The sequence below is a fragment of the Arachis stenosperma genome, chromosome 6, assembly GCF_014773155.1.
Source record: "Arachis stenosperma cultivar V10309 chromosome 6, arast.V10309.gnm1.PFL2, whole genome shotgun sequence".
Lineage (NCBI taxonomy): Eukaryota > Viridiplantae > Streptophyta > Magnoliopsida > Fabales > Fabaceae > Arachis > Arachis stenosperma.
In genome coordinates this window covers 27675754-27691458 of record NC_080382.1, presented here as the reverse complement: position 1 = coordinate 27691458, position 15705 = coordinate 27675754, and the positions used below count along the sequence as shown (strand labels likewise).

General features: G+C 31.3%; 1 pseudogene; it reads left to right on the top strand.

Annotated features, from left to right (window-relative positions):
• The first annotated feature begins 272 nt into the window (after positions 1 to 272).
• Positions 273 to 6480, top strand: LOC130933931 (pentatricopeptide repeat-containing protein At1g52640, mitochondrial-like; annotated as a pseudogene).
• The last annotated feature ends 9225 nt before the right edge of the window (positions 6481 to 15705 follow it).

The following is a 15705-nucleotide window of genomic DNA, read 5'->3' as shown; positions in this document are numbered from 1 at the left end:
GCACCAAGTAGTCACTCCACCAACTTCCAGGTCTCTGTGTCGTACCATCTGTAGAAATTACGAAGGCACCCCATTGGCTCCCCATGCGTGCGTAGGGCTCGAGGTGGTATGCAATGTCCTGCAGGGTGATGGTGCACTCACCCCGTGGCAGGTGGAATGTGTGGGTTTCCAGATGCCAGCGCTCTACAAATGTCGTGATCAGGGAGTTGTCAAAGACGAAGTCCCTGAAAGGCACCGTGTTGCCGAAACCAGCCTTCTTCAAATATAGGACGATGGCTATACATATATGTGATAACATAAACATGAAGATAACAAAACTAACCGTGAAGTCAACTGTCCTGGCGACATGCCATGTCTCATTCAATCGATTGATGTCCGGATCATGTGTATTTTGTGCGCGCCATCTTAGAGTTGCTCAATAGTATGGTCAGAAAAGGATAGAAGAGAGAAAAAAATGATCGAAAGGTTGGAAATGGGGTCCGAAACGTTGCTATCAACGACATGTATATATAGGACGCGCCGAGTCTTATATCGTTTAAAGTGTAAACGAGATAAGTTTACAATATCTTGTTTACAGTGTAAACAAGATATACACGTGTTACTTGTTCTGTCTTATCTTGTTTACACTGTAAATGAGATAAGACATGTTACGTATTTTTATAATTATTTTTAAAATTATTTACTTCAGTAAATAATTTTTTTATTTATTAAAAAAGCATCCTTCAAATGACTTTAAAAGATATATGTTTATAGATGTGGCAAATATGCGACTCTAAAAGTGTATTACGTCTCATGTTTTGGCGGCCTAACTGCTAGAAATATTATTTTTATTTAAACTGAGATTGAATTTTTATAAATTAAAGTATGAGAATAAGTAACTATTTCAAGAACTTAAATCGAAAACTTTGAGTTTAATATAGACTTCAAAAAATGATAATTAACATGTGAACAATAATTCTACAATCTAATCTCTCGTATATTGTATTTCAATAGCAAAAAAATATTCTAAATAAAAAATAAAAATTAATATTCTTGTAAAATTCAATATTTTATAATTAAAAAATGTCTAAATAACAAATTCAATGTAATATATTAAAATAAAAAAATTAAACTCCTTTAGCTCAAAAATCTAAAAGCTGTTCGGTTGGGAGGAACGGGAGAATTAGTTTTGATTTAGCGTTAACTTGTTTCGAAAAAGTACAAGTTTTTGGTTTAGTTGTGTCTTAAAGAGGCTCTTCCTACTGCAAGTTTTCGCTTTAGAAGAGGGATGTCGTCATCAGATAGGTACCCAAGATGTTTTTCTAGTCAAGAATCGGTTTTACATTGTATTCGGATTTGTCCAAAAGTTCAGCTTGTACGACATAGGTTGGATATTTCTTGTCATCCTTTGGATTTGAAGAACTAGTTCTTGTATCATAGCAGAGAGCATCTGTTCAAGTTCTTTTTGGGACTTTGGTGGATATGACGAGTAAGGAATAATGACATCTTTATTCTTCATGAAATTTGGCCTCCGGAAAAGTGATTTGTCTGGCATTAACTTCAGAAAATGAGCTTAGGTATATTTTTGAATTACAACGTATGTCCCTTCCCTTTACTCTAAATGGTTTTTGGAATCCCCATCTATTGGTACTTTTAAGTTTAGTTGTGATGCTAGTTATCTTGGTTCGAGTGATAGTGGTAGTTTTGCTTGTGTTATCAAAGATTGTGATGGGAGTTGGCATAGAGGGTGTTTGGGAATAATTGAGAGTAATAATATTCTTCAAGGGGAATTGTTTGCTATTTGGAAATGATATCTCTTAGCTTGGGATGGGATCAACGAGATGTTATTTGTGAGACGGATTGTGTGGAAACATTTAATTTTGTTACTAATCACCAAGATGGTTTTGGCTTTATTGATCCATTAGTGTTTAAAATAAGAAATATCATGTATTGGAATTGGTGTGTTGACTTTCGTTTGATTATGAGAGATGCAAATACGGTGACAGATACTATGACAAAGATGGCGATAAAGTTACAACTTTCTCATGTGGAACTTCTTTCACTTTGGGAGGAGTTTAAAAATAGTCTTAAATGGGACTATCCCTCTATTTAAGTAGTTCCTTTGTTTTGTTTGTTTTCTTTTTTTTGTTTAGTTTATTTTGGTTACAAATAAATAAATAAATAAATAAATAAATAAAATTAAAGGCATGCGTTTGTTGGCTTGTCCACCAATATCTACGAATATTGTTATGTGATATGCGAGTTATTGGACTCTTTATAGGTCAAATTTAATACTTAATTTGTTTTTTTTAACAGGATCTTTTATCTAAATAAATAAATTAATGATTGAAATAAATAATTATAAAAATTATTATCGAAATCCATCCTCCAACTTTATCTTATTTATAGTGTAATCGAGATAAGTTTGTACAAATCTCGCTGTAAATAAGATAAAACATGTGCGCGTGATACGTGTATATCTTGTTTAAAATATAAACGAGATACGTGTTAAATTAATGCGTTTATACTAGCGTTTATAGTATAAACGAGATATGGTGAGACAAATTTTTAACTATTATAAAAGGATGGACAATCTTTGGTATTTTTCACATATATTTTATGCTTTCTTCTCTTCTATTTTTTCTTACAAAACTAGGTAAAAATATCTAATAATAATAAATATGTGGTTGTTTGTGTGTATCCTAATTTTTGTATGAGAAATCGCGACAATGAAGTAATATTTGATAAACAATATAAAGTTGGAGAATCAATTTCCATAATAATTTTTGTAATTATTTATTTCAATAATTAATATATTTATTTAAATAAAAAATTTTTTTAGCAGGTTAATCTGGTCTACCAACAGGCTATGACTTATTTGTCATTCTTATGTGCTTGTGATTATGCTTATAACTTTTAAATACATTCAAAAGAAATAATTTTTAAAACTAATTATTGTATTTATTAAAATTAAACCTTCATATAGTACTAAATATCTATACTTGTTTTTATTGTTTTGTGTTTATTAAAATTATTTTAAATTTTAAAAGTAATTTATCAAACACAGTTATTGTAGTTTATGTTTGTTAAAAATTACTTTTTTTCGATTTATTAAGCATATTTGTTACAAATTTTAAAAAGCTATATTTCAAAAAATAGTTTAATTATTTATTTTTGAAAAATAAATATTTTACCATATAAAGTCTAAATATAATAAAGCATAAAATATATCTAAATATTTATTAATATATAAAATTATATTAAATTTTTTTAATTTTAAAAGCACAAAATATTTTATAAAAAATATCATCGTAAAACTTTCTTAGTACTCCTAATTAATTTTAAAAATTAAAAACCAAACATATTATATTTACTAGTATATTAATAGTATTAATATGTCTATTAATTCGCTTTTTTATTTGTTGTCTATGAAATTAATAAAAGTGAAATTACTTGAGATAATAAATAAATTATAACTTAATTAAGAGGCATTGGATTTAATTATTAAAAATAATAAATTATTTTTTATGAAATATATAAAACAAAAAGCACTTTAAAGAAAAAATTAGACGCCACTCCTTTTGTATATTTTCCATTATATAAAATAAATATTTACCAAACATTTAAAAAAATGCTTATGAAAAAACACAAATATCTTATCAATAAACTTTACCGATTAGACCCTAAATGCCTAAATGGGCAAGCTGAAAATGTTTTATTGCGCGGAAAGTGGCCGCAACTGGCAAGTTGGCAAGTGTCCAATTCCCGAGCAATAATGAGAATCCAATCTTAACTCTCTCAAGTCTCAAGTGTCCAACCAAACAGGCAAGTCCTTCGTCTTCATCATCGTCATTTTAGGAAGCAACTCCTTAACGTCTTACTTATCAATATTTTAATTCTTAATGTTGCACCTTGTTCATGCATGATGGTCGATGCACCTCACCTAACCTCTCTTTTGTTTTCTTGATACCAATTTCGATTTTTTCTTGTTTTAATTTCTTAATCCATGTGAAGAAGAAAATCCGAGAATCTATTCATCACATTTACCTTGTCCCTTTATGAAGTATAAAGACTTAGAATATATAATATTATTTGATTAAAGGACAAAACTTAACCACGCCTTAGCTTAAATGTCATGTTTTCTTTCTTCTTTTTATTTCACTCTTCCAATATGAAACTACTTACGAGGTGCCGAATCCCAAAAACTTCCATTGAGAATTGAACAGAGTGCACCCACGGTCAATGCAAATTTCTATTCAACTTCAACATGTTGTGCAAGTAGTAATATCCATGTTTGTCCACACCCAAATTTGAAGCATGTGCTATATCCAGCACGTAAAGGCCACTAGTAATACTCAAATGACTAAAGACAGTACAGGTTCTTTGATTAGGAGAAACTATATTTTCTTATATTACTAAGTGTATATGTTTTTTGGAGACCACTTTAATAAAGACATAAAAAATATTTTTTTAAAGACATGTATACGTGTTATAATATGATTGGACATCTTTATTAAATCGGTTAATAAATTATTTTTTAATAAACCAGAATAAAATCGGTTTATTATAGCAAAAATAATAAACCCAATTGTCCGTATTATAATTATTAGATCCAATTTGTTCCGATCGATTTACACAATCTAAACCGAATTATATTTAAATTTTTTGATAAAAAGATAAATATATCCTTGACTTTTCATTTTGTGGACATTTTAATCCCTAATAATTTAAAAATACAATTAAGTCTTTATTAAAAAAAATTCTAACCCTAACCCCTTATCCCTGTCCAAGCCCAAATTCAAGCCTAATCTCTCACTAAAATTTATCAAGCTGACCCAAAAATTAAAAAAATTTAGTCCTAGCGTCTCCTTCCTCTCCCTTTTCTCATTGAAGCTCGAGCGGAGTAAAACCGGACACTTGGAGTTACAATGCGATACTCCTACCATCTTTCTTTCAGCCTCTTATTGATCACAAGCCTCGCTGCTATCACGCCCACGCTTCCCCAACCACACAAGTCTCTGGGCCATTATTACTAGACCTTGTGAATGAAATATCTCGAGTACTAAGTGATCACCGAGATCGTCGCCATGATCTAGAAATATCTCTCAATCCATTTTTAGCACAAATATCTACAAATTTGGTTGAACAGGTATTGAAGAAGTGTAAGAATCTTGGTGGATATCTTAAGAAGCTGTAAGAATCTTCCCATGTCACATATTCTTTCTTTGGGCTAAATCAATTCCATGTTTCCAACATAGTGTTGAGAGCTTCCACATTTTGGTGGATATTTTAGGAAGCTGTAAACAGTTTGTCATACTCTAGGATTTTCTCATAGAAATGAGAGAATATTCTCTTTGTGAAATCAGAAGTGAGATGTTCTAGCTCATTTTTCAAGTATATAGCCAGACAAATTTGCCAGACGGAGCAATACGATCTTTTATGAGAATGGATGAATTTAGAATAAAGCCAAAAGTTCATGACTTTGATAAGCTGTTGTACTTTTTATGCAAGAGGAAACATGTCAATTAAGCTCAAAATTTTTTTGATCAAGTTAAGAATTGTTTTGTGTTAATGCTAAAACTTACAACATTTTGATAAGTGGATGGGGAGAGATTGGTGATTCAGGAAAGGCTCGTGCGCTGTTTGATGCAATGCTTGAACAAGGATGTCCAGTAGATTTGCTTGCATATAATAATTTGTTAGATGCCCTTTGCAAAGGAGGTAATGTCAATGAAGCTTCAGATATTTTTTCATGATATCATGTCAAAAGGAGTTGCACCAGATGCTTTTACTTACTCAATATTCATTCATTCATATTGCAACGCAAATGACATGTATTCGTCTTTTAGGGTTCTTGATAGAATGAGAAGGTATGACCTTTTGCCTAATGTGTTTACATACAATTGTGTTATAAAGAAACTTTGTAAGAATGAAAAGGTGCAAGAAGCTTATCAGCTATTGGATGAAATGATTTCAAGAGGAGTAAAACCGGACACTTGAAGTTACAATGCGATACTCGCTTACCACTGTGACCATTATGAGGTCAATAGGGCTCTAAAGTTGACATTTAGAATGGTGAATGATAACTGTCTTCCTGATCGCCATACATATAACATGGTGCTGAAATTGCTGATTAGGATAGGAAGGTTTGACAAGGCAACTGAAATTTGGAAAAACATGGGAGACAATAAGTTTTATCCTTTTCTGTCTACATATTCTGTCATGATTCATGGTTTATGCAAGAAAAAGAGAAAGCTAGAGGAGGCATGTAAGTACTTCGAGATGATGATTGATGAAAGAATACCGCCTTACGATACTACCATTGAGTTGCTGCGGAATCATCTCCTAGGGTTGGGATTGTTGGATTACATTGAAATACTAATTGTTAAGATGAGGCAAATCACTTCCTGTTCAATTCAAGAATCAGCAAAAATTACAAATGGTGATAGGGCATATTCTAATAATTTGAGGCATGATAAAACAGACATAGAAAGTGACTAAAGAAGTGGCCAATTATTTCTCCTTAACTGTTGTTGATGAAATACACCAGGCACCATTTTTTACAGCAGAGATCATATTGGAGATTTTATATCTTTGGGTAATGATCAACTAATGTATAATTTAAATTGAAGAGTGCATATGCCTCCTAAACATCTTTACATGTTAAGAGTGCATGTCTAGTTCAATTGATTGAGCATGCTCATATTGGAGAGTGATGGAATCTTAAACCCAGGACAGAGATGAAGGTGAAGGTTTGGAAAACTTTTGAGAGCTGAATTGCAAATCATTGAGGAACTACTGACTAGTGGCATGCTACGAAGTTTTCTATTGATTTGCAAGTTATCGTCCATATCTAGTACCGGTGGATCAATAGGGTAGACATGTATCAAGTTTTAGAAGGAAGAGAGAACAAATTGAAGATTGAAGATTAATACAAAAAGCATATCTTTGTCCCTTGAAAGATTGAGAAAATGAGAAAGATTTATGTAACTATTATTCTTTCCTTGTAACATATTTCACAGTTTTGTATGCTCTACATTTATATTGAACTTTTATTGAAGGGTCTAAAAAAAATAAAAAATGAAATGTAGATTATTTTTAAAGTGTCATTTTTTACATAAATTTAGCATCGTAATGAGAAAAAAAGAAACTTCTTAAATTTCTTGGTTGCTTATGGTATTTTTCAATTTGGCAAATCAAAGATTAATTTGTCAAAATTGAAATTTGTTGCTAACTAATGGATTGTTGCAAACAAAATTCGAATTTTCAATACTTATTTAAACGGATTAGTGAACTAACAACTAACACTACAAAAAAATTGGTATAAAATGGCATCAACAAAATGGCATTTTTAAAATACTGCCGTTATATTCATAAATTAAGGCGGTTTGTGTGGCTGCCATAATTTACTGGTGGAAAGCGGCGGTTTTTTAGTGAATTTGGCGGTTTTAAACGCCAGTATCTCAGGTTTTATATTAGGGCCTAACGCTTATTTTACTAATAAACGCTGTGCTACTCAATCTATCGAAACTCCATGGCAAAGTGAGAACCAGGAAGAAACTCCATCGCAGCGTGAGATCTGCGATCTCATCCACGATGCTCTCCTCTGGCGGCAAGCTCCTCCATCAACGCTTTTCTTCCAGCTGCGATCTCCTCCATCAAAGTTTCCTGCTCCATCGTGTTGTGCTCTGTGAAGCTTCTCCTTCTCCATCTTCGTTGAACTAGGTTTATATACAAATCCACATTCTCTTCTTTTAATTACTCATATTTTGTATTTGCTAATTGTTACTACTTCTATATCTTTAATGCTAGGTTTTGATTTTCTCTTTGTTAGCAGAAATTGGGGGTAAGGTCTTCATGAAATCCCTTCGATTTTTTTCTTACATGCATGTATACAAATTTGCATTCGTTTTACGGTTTTGATTTGTAAATATGCTTTTGGTTGGTGATTTACTGATTCGCATAGCACGTGTTTGATGAATTGCTTGAATGCTTATCTTTTTTGTTCCAAGGCAATCGAAGATTCTAGAATTTCGATGTGGTTTTCTCCAAAAGCTATGGGAATTCGATGTGGTGGTTGAAGGAATTGGAGAAGATAATGGAGTGTCGTAGCAGCAAGCAAGGGTCAGAAGGTTGTGCCGATGTTCTACGGTGTTGATCCATCGGAAGCTAGGGCGGCGTTTGCATACCGAAAACCGCTCAAGGAAGCTGCTTGCCTTCTAGGTTTTGTTACATATATTAGCAGGTACTTTTAAGTTTTAAAGCTGTTTGATTTAAAGAGAAAATAATGCTGAACTTGAAAATCTTTTTTTTTTGTCTATGCATTTATTTAATCATTGTTGTATGCGATATATCTCTTTTTCAGACATATCAACAAATTCTTTTATTAGCTTGAATGATAGCTACATGTATTCAGCAGTAGTCGAATGCTATGATAGCTGCATTATGATGTTGATTTGGTTTTGCTTTCTCCAGAGTCATGGAAAATCTTCGTCTCAACACCAAAGAAGGAGGACAGAGATTTGTCAACATAGACACTAATTTTTCTGTCAACAAATCAGTGAAAGAGAAGGTAGTCTTCACAAATAAACTCCGGTTGATTCGCTGCATTATTCTTTGTGATTTTGTTTACTAAGTCTTTGTTTCTTCTATGTAGGTTATTAGGCTTCATTTGCTTTTAACAGTAAAAGAATCAGCTATAAATGTGCCTCAAAATCTGGATGCTCGCCGCCGTATCACATTCTTTGCAAATTCCTTATTCATGAATATGCCGAAGGCTCCCAAAGTTCAAAACATGTTGTCCTTCAGGTTAGTCATTATGATTAACTGATTTAATGACATGAAAGTGGAAAAAATAGAATGAATATTGAAAAATGGCAAGTGCCAACTCTCTTAAGTTCTTAAATATTAAAGGCACATAATGTTTGTTTATTTTTAATTGATGCTACTATGATTGGAACTTATGTAAGCTTTTTCTTTAGTGTTTTGACACCATATTACAAAGAAGATGTTTGATATTCGATTGAGGAACTTAATAAGGAAAATGAAGATGGGATATCAATCTTATTCTACTTAAGAAAGATATACCCTGGTGAGTTTGGATTTATTTTCTCACCTATTTTGTTTTCTCCCTCAGTACATCTTCACTCATTTTTAAAGCAATGTAGATGAATGGCGTAATTTCCATGAGTGACTTAATGACTTGAAAGTTGAAAGTGATGAGGATAAGAATGACTTCAAGACACAATGGGCTTCTTACAGAGGACAGACACTCTTTCGAACAGGTCTTTGATCATATTGAACAATGTTCATTTTTGTTACTAAATTTGTATATGGTTTCTAATTCAAATGTTGATTTTCATTTTGTTTCTGCTAGTGAGAGGAATGATGTATTATAGGGAAGCTTTGATTCTTCAATGTTTCCTGGAATATGCTGGAGACAATAGTCAGTTATCTCCTTTATTTCAAATTCTAATTCATAGTGCAATTCCATTCCTTAAGAATGAAGTATATGTTTTTTTCTTCCTTGCATCTATATTTAGCGGCTTCCGGACAACGGATTTTCAAGATAAAGATAAGACGGGGCTCTTTGAATATGCACAGGCTTTGGCTAATTTGAAGTTCACCTATGTTATTTCTTGCCAAGTCTATGGTGCTCAAAAGAAATCCATGAATCCCAAAGAGAGAAGTATCTATACTAACATTCTTGGCCTGATGTTAGAGTGAGTCAACTATACCATTTTCCAAACTATATAGATGTACTTAATATAACAAAGTGATTCTCAAAGAAGTAATGGAATATCCCGTGTAGGAATTCAGCGCTTCGTGTCGCCTACATAGATGAAGTTGAAGAGGCAAAGGAAGGGAAATCACAGAAAGTTTATTACTCAGTTATTGTCAAAGGAGGTGAAAAGTATGATGAGGTATGGACAAATGTTCAAGTTTGAAGTCTCATTTTCCAATTATGATTCACCTAAATTTTCTAAGAAAAGGATAAACTAAGTTAGATAAAAGGATCTAGTTGAAAAATGTTTGCACAAGACATTTCATTTTGTGAAAGTGGATGTGAACTAGAACTTGATTCCTGTGCAGCTGCTCTTTGATCCATCTTTTTGTCCATAAAAAATGCAGGTTCTTGTGGAAGTGGCAACTCAATTGAATGGCTGCTAAGATATGTAACAACGGATGCCATTGTTGGTCTTGCATCAGGATCTTGTTGAACACAATACACCAATTTGAATGCACTTAAGGACTTCAATTTCTGAATAGTTATTTTTAATATTTGGGTCTAATATACTCAATGACATGTTATCCATCCATTGTCTCCAAACCTGTAACACAGTAACCTCCCACAATCATTATATAAATCATCTACTCTTTTTTTTTTTGTCTCTTTTTATCTTGTAAAAAAAATTATAAATCATGGCAAACAAAACTTTTAACTTCAGTGTTCTGATTCTTTTTTTTTACAGTTGAATGATTCAAGATGGGATTCAGATTATGAGAAACTGTGGAAGCTTCCACCAAATCATGGCTTTCTGCCCTCCTAATTATACAAGTAAGAATTCTAAATTTTTGTTGCCACTTTTCAACCAAATGCATACCGGGTCTAATTTCTATCTCAAGTTAGCTCTCATATACAAGCTAGAGTTTGATTACCTAGAGTTTGATTTTGATTTTTTGATTCAAAATCTGGTATTTGGTCTTGCCTTGAATAACTGAGTTCACTAACATGCACCATGTTACTGCAAGTTCTTTTTTATTTAAATTACAAGTTCTTTTTTATTTAAATAAATAGCTAAGCACATAAGACTTCTTTTTGGGCAGTGTGAGACTGTGTCTGAGCCAGGAAATAATCCTACCAGTGGGAAGGTATATTAAAGCAAATTCCATTACCTCCAGTATAGTTATTGCTATAATATTTTGCTTAAAAATGGCATGAATTTATAACAAAGATCCATGTAAAGTACTAGATATTTCCCGAGTACTGAATATTTAAACCAGATTTATTCTTTCTCGATTGGCTCAAAGTTTTGCAAGAATGCTTATTTTTTATTTTAGAATCTATTGTGTGTTTGCAAATCATCCTTAATAGTCTGTATCTATTTTTTTATTTCAGAATAGATCATTCCTAGAGCTGCTAGTCTTTTACTTTTTAATTCCTAGTTTGACATTGTTGAAGAGAAGGTGCAGAGTCCCGGGATGGAATTCACACAAGAGACCAAGAAACTAAGGCACTTATTATTTTCTTGTATATTCATATTTTAAGAAGTAAAAACAACACTTATTAGATGGTTTAAATACATTATTAGATATTAACATAGTTTAGGGAACTGGATGGTAGATTGGACTAATTAGTGCTTATTGCAATGCTTGTATTTTGGTAAGTTTAGTAAGACAAATTTTTGTATAGGAATTATTACTTTTGATTTCCAATAATAAAAAATATATTATATTAATACTTTGTTTATGAGTTACAATATTTCATTTATGGATTATGATTTTTTGTTATTGTGAAATTTTAATCACAAAAATATTTAACGCGATAAAAACGTTGATAAAAATTGCTTTTTTAAACGATAAAAAATGTCATTTTTACGTGGTAATAATGCCGTTTAAACTGGTATAAAAATGCCACTGTCAGGGTAAAACGGCGGTTCAAAATGTCATTTTAACCAACCAAAACGTTGCTGTCAGGGTAAAAATGGCGGTTTAAAAATGCCGTTTTAATCAACCAAAACGTCATTCTGTCAAGGTAATAATGGCGGTTCAAACCGCCATTTTAACCTAGTAAAAAACCGCCGTTTTAACCTTGGAAAAAACGGCGGTTCGAACCGCCGTTTTAACCTATCAAAAAACCGCCGTTTTAACCCTGGAAATAACGGCGGTTTGAACCGCCGTTTTAACCTATTCAAAAACCGCCGTTTTAACCCAGGGAATTGTGGCGGTTTTTAAAAAACCGCCGTAATAACCAGAATGGCGCCCAGAATTACGTCACTTTACGAAACCGCCATTCTTGGTAATAATGGCGGTTCAAACCGTCGTAAATACCAAAAAAAACCGCCGTTTTTACCAAAATTTTTTGTAGTGTAGATCAACTTAAGTTAGTTAGAAACTTTAAAACTTTATTTAATTGTGCTGTTGATGGGTTCATTTTTACATATTTATGTTGCTGATAGCCTGTACCATGAGAGAATCGGCCAACAAAATTGAAGTTGAAATTTTATGTCTAATTTACTGCGATCAAGTATAGTAGTCAATGTAATTTTTTTCAAGCAGTTCTTGTAACTTAGTTGGTTAGAGCATTTGTTTAGTAAGCCGGACGTCTTGAGTTTGACTCTTAATAAGAGAATTTTTTTAAAAAAATATTAACTCAATCTATAATTGGAGACCATTTTAATAAAGACACTAAAAATGTCTTTTTTTTTAAAGACATTTATATGTTATGTTATGTGTAGCATAACTAGTATTAAATTAGAACCTTTCTTTGGAGATTAAACTAATCAAATTCTAATATTAGAATTCAGTTATTTAAATAAGGGTAAAGTATATTTTTTGTCCCTAAAGTTTGATAAAAATTTTTAAAATACTCCTAAATTTTATTTTGTTTCAATTTTGTCCCAAAAATTTTCGATTTGCATCAAATATACTCTTGACGGCTAATTTTTCAAAAAATTTAAGAATAATTCAATAACAATTTCATAAGAACAACCCTCAACACAAACAAATCAAGCATAATTTTTATACATTATTTTTAGATTGGTCTTAATTTTTTTTAAAATTTCGCCGTCGAGAGTATATTTGATGCAAATCGAAAACTTTTGGGATGAAATTGAAATAAAATAAAACTTAGGGATGTTTTTGAAACTTTTGCCAAACTTCAGGGACAAAAAATATACTTTACCCTTTAAATAATATCTATGGTATTGAATTCTATACCTTAGATATTTATACATTAGAATTATTTTTGCAGCTACAACTAAGAAAAATAGTCTGACCAGACTGAATGTACAAAAATCACGCAAATTCAGACCTTTTTTTGAGTACGATAGAAAATTAACAATTATAATATGTTTATAGAAAAGAAATAACTGAAAAAATAAACTAAGGATATATTTGTATACGTACACAAAATGGTTAGAGGTAGATAGATTTTTACTTATTAAACTCTACATTATACATTAATGATATCAATACGTATTCAAAGTATAATTATTCAAATAGTAGAGGTAGATAGATTTTTACTTCTTTAATGTATGACTGAAGTTAGAGCTTGTGTCCATTTTTATCACTGTAATAAAAAAATTTATAAGATTTAATTTGAAAAAAAATACTCAAAAGAATTATTAAAAATATTTAATTATTAAAAAAATTATAATATAAAAATTATTAGGAAGGATTAATTATTATAATATTTATAAAAATATTAAATTAAGAACTTGAAACGGATACGTAAGCTATAACTCACTTTATGATAAACATAAAATATATAATTATTATTATTATTATTATTATTATTATTATTATTATTATTATAACTTATCTGTTATTATAATTATTTATACATGTTTATAACTTAAATTTGTCACTTTTTATTATAAGAATTTAGTTTTGATATTGTTGTTACATAATGTGAATTATTTTTTAGTTATCAACTTTGTACAATCGAATTTGACTATAAAATTATATAATGATAGAATTCATATATTGTAATAGAATTGAGATTTTTTTATACTTTTCTAAAAGTAATAAGTTAAAAATATTTTAGATTTAAATTTTGAATAAAAAATACTTTATTTTGGATTTAAATTTTGAATTCTACTACGAGTCATCCTCTATATGTATTCATTAGTATTTAATTTTAAAAGATAATAGATTATCTTTATTTTTTTAAAATAAATATGTAATTAAGAATTTATTTAGTAACGCGTCTGTTGAATAGGAAGAAACCATAATTTTCTATATTTCATTTCAATTATTTCTGCATTTCACATTTCTCTTTTCTTTTCCTTCCGCTCACTTTTTACATTTCTCAAAATCTAACTTATTTGATCATCACTGCTGCCATTCACTCTTTTTCGCATCCACAGGGTTCATCTTAAGTTGGTTATAGCCAATATACGCATTAAAGAATGAGAACATCTTAGGCCCAGATGGCACCTGTGACAGTTTCAGACAACAGTGACTCAGAGAAAACCATGAGGTCGCTAAGGCTAAGCGGTGAAATAGCAGTTACGCCCCAGGATCAGAAAGAAGGAGAAGTAAGGGAGCTTTGATAGTTCTTTTCACCGACAGAGAGATCAGGCTTTGATCGAAGGAGAACGAAGAGAGCGATGGAATTGAGGAAGGATCTGTCGGCCGGCCTTTTAACTCAATCCTGCAACAAGAGGTAAACTAGAATTTAAATTTCAGATCTTTGATTTGATTACGAAATTGTAAATTGGATTAACGTAATTATTTTGTAAGACATCTTTATAAAAACATACTAAATTGAATTTAAATTTAAATATGAGTATCAAATGAAAAAATAAAATATTTTATTTATTTGTTACGATATCTTTACAAAAAAATTGGATTTAATTTGAATATTAGTTAGAAAATTATGATATCTTTCTGATTTATTAGGATATCTTTATAAAAAAATTGATTTTTTCGTTATCTTTGTTAGTTATCCCTATCAATAACAGTGTTTATTATGAAGTTTTAAACCTAACACTCTTTTTTCAATCACTACAGATCAGAGGAGCAGAGAATATGAGTAAGGTAAATCATGCTTGTTTTTGTTAAATGATCAGATTATTAGTCGTTTGTAAACTCTGTTTAGTAATTTTTTTAGCCTAATAAAAATACTAAAATTTATTTGGCTTGAGCAGTACATACTGGATGCCTCTGTAACTTCTAATGGAGAATCAAACATGGACTTCTCTGCCTTGGATGAGAAGGTAATCTATTTTTTGGCTACCATACCCGAAGATGCATTACTTTCTTGGCATACTCTATTTAACATGTATTTAATTATCTTTTGTGATGTTCATATTTGCTGTGTTGTTACCTTATTATACAACTAACGTGTCTTATTTTATGGCATCTTGTAGCTTGGAAAGGGTATTGCCGAGGCATTGTCGACGATGATTCGCGAAGCTGTTGTACAAGGGATAACAGCAGTTCTCCCAGAGATTGTGAAAACGGTGGGTTCCTCACCAAAAAGTGGGAGTGACGGTGTAAAGCTTTCGAATACTGCTCCAGTTGTTACCCCGCCGTTGGACACTTTGAAACGCATAAAGTTTTCGAATACTACTCTAGTTGTTACTCCGCTGTCGGACCCTTTTGAAAGAAATACTTGATGCCAATCCCTCAATGTTTTTGGGTGACGAACCAGTCACGAAGAAGAGTACTTGGAGGTGCAAGGGAAGAAAGCGTGGATTACCGGTCTCCGTAGTTAAGGTTTTATGTTTTTATTTTTAAATAACAACTATTAAATACCACTTAGATAGCATTTGATCAAAATAGTACACAATAGATAATGTTATAGTTCACAAAGTACAACATCATTCAACCATTGGATTTTCCACTGTTCCCATTTAGGGGTGAAGAACTTTTTAGTATTCTCACATATTACAATCTCTTCCTCAATTTCTCCTATTTTTTTCACTGGATATGAGGTTTGAGCTTCGCTGTTGAGGGATTTAGGCTCGTGAGTACCAGTTTCTTTTTCTGGTCATCATA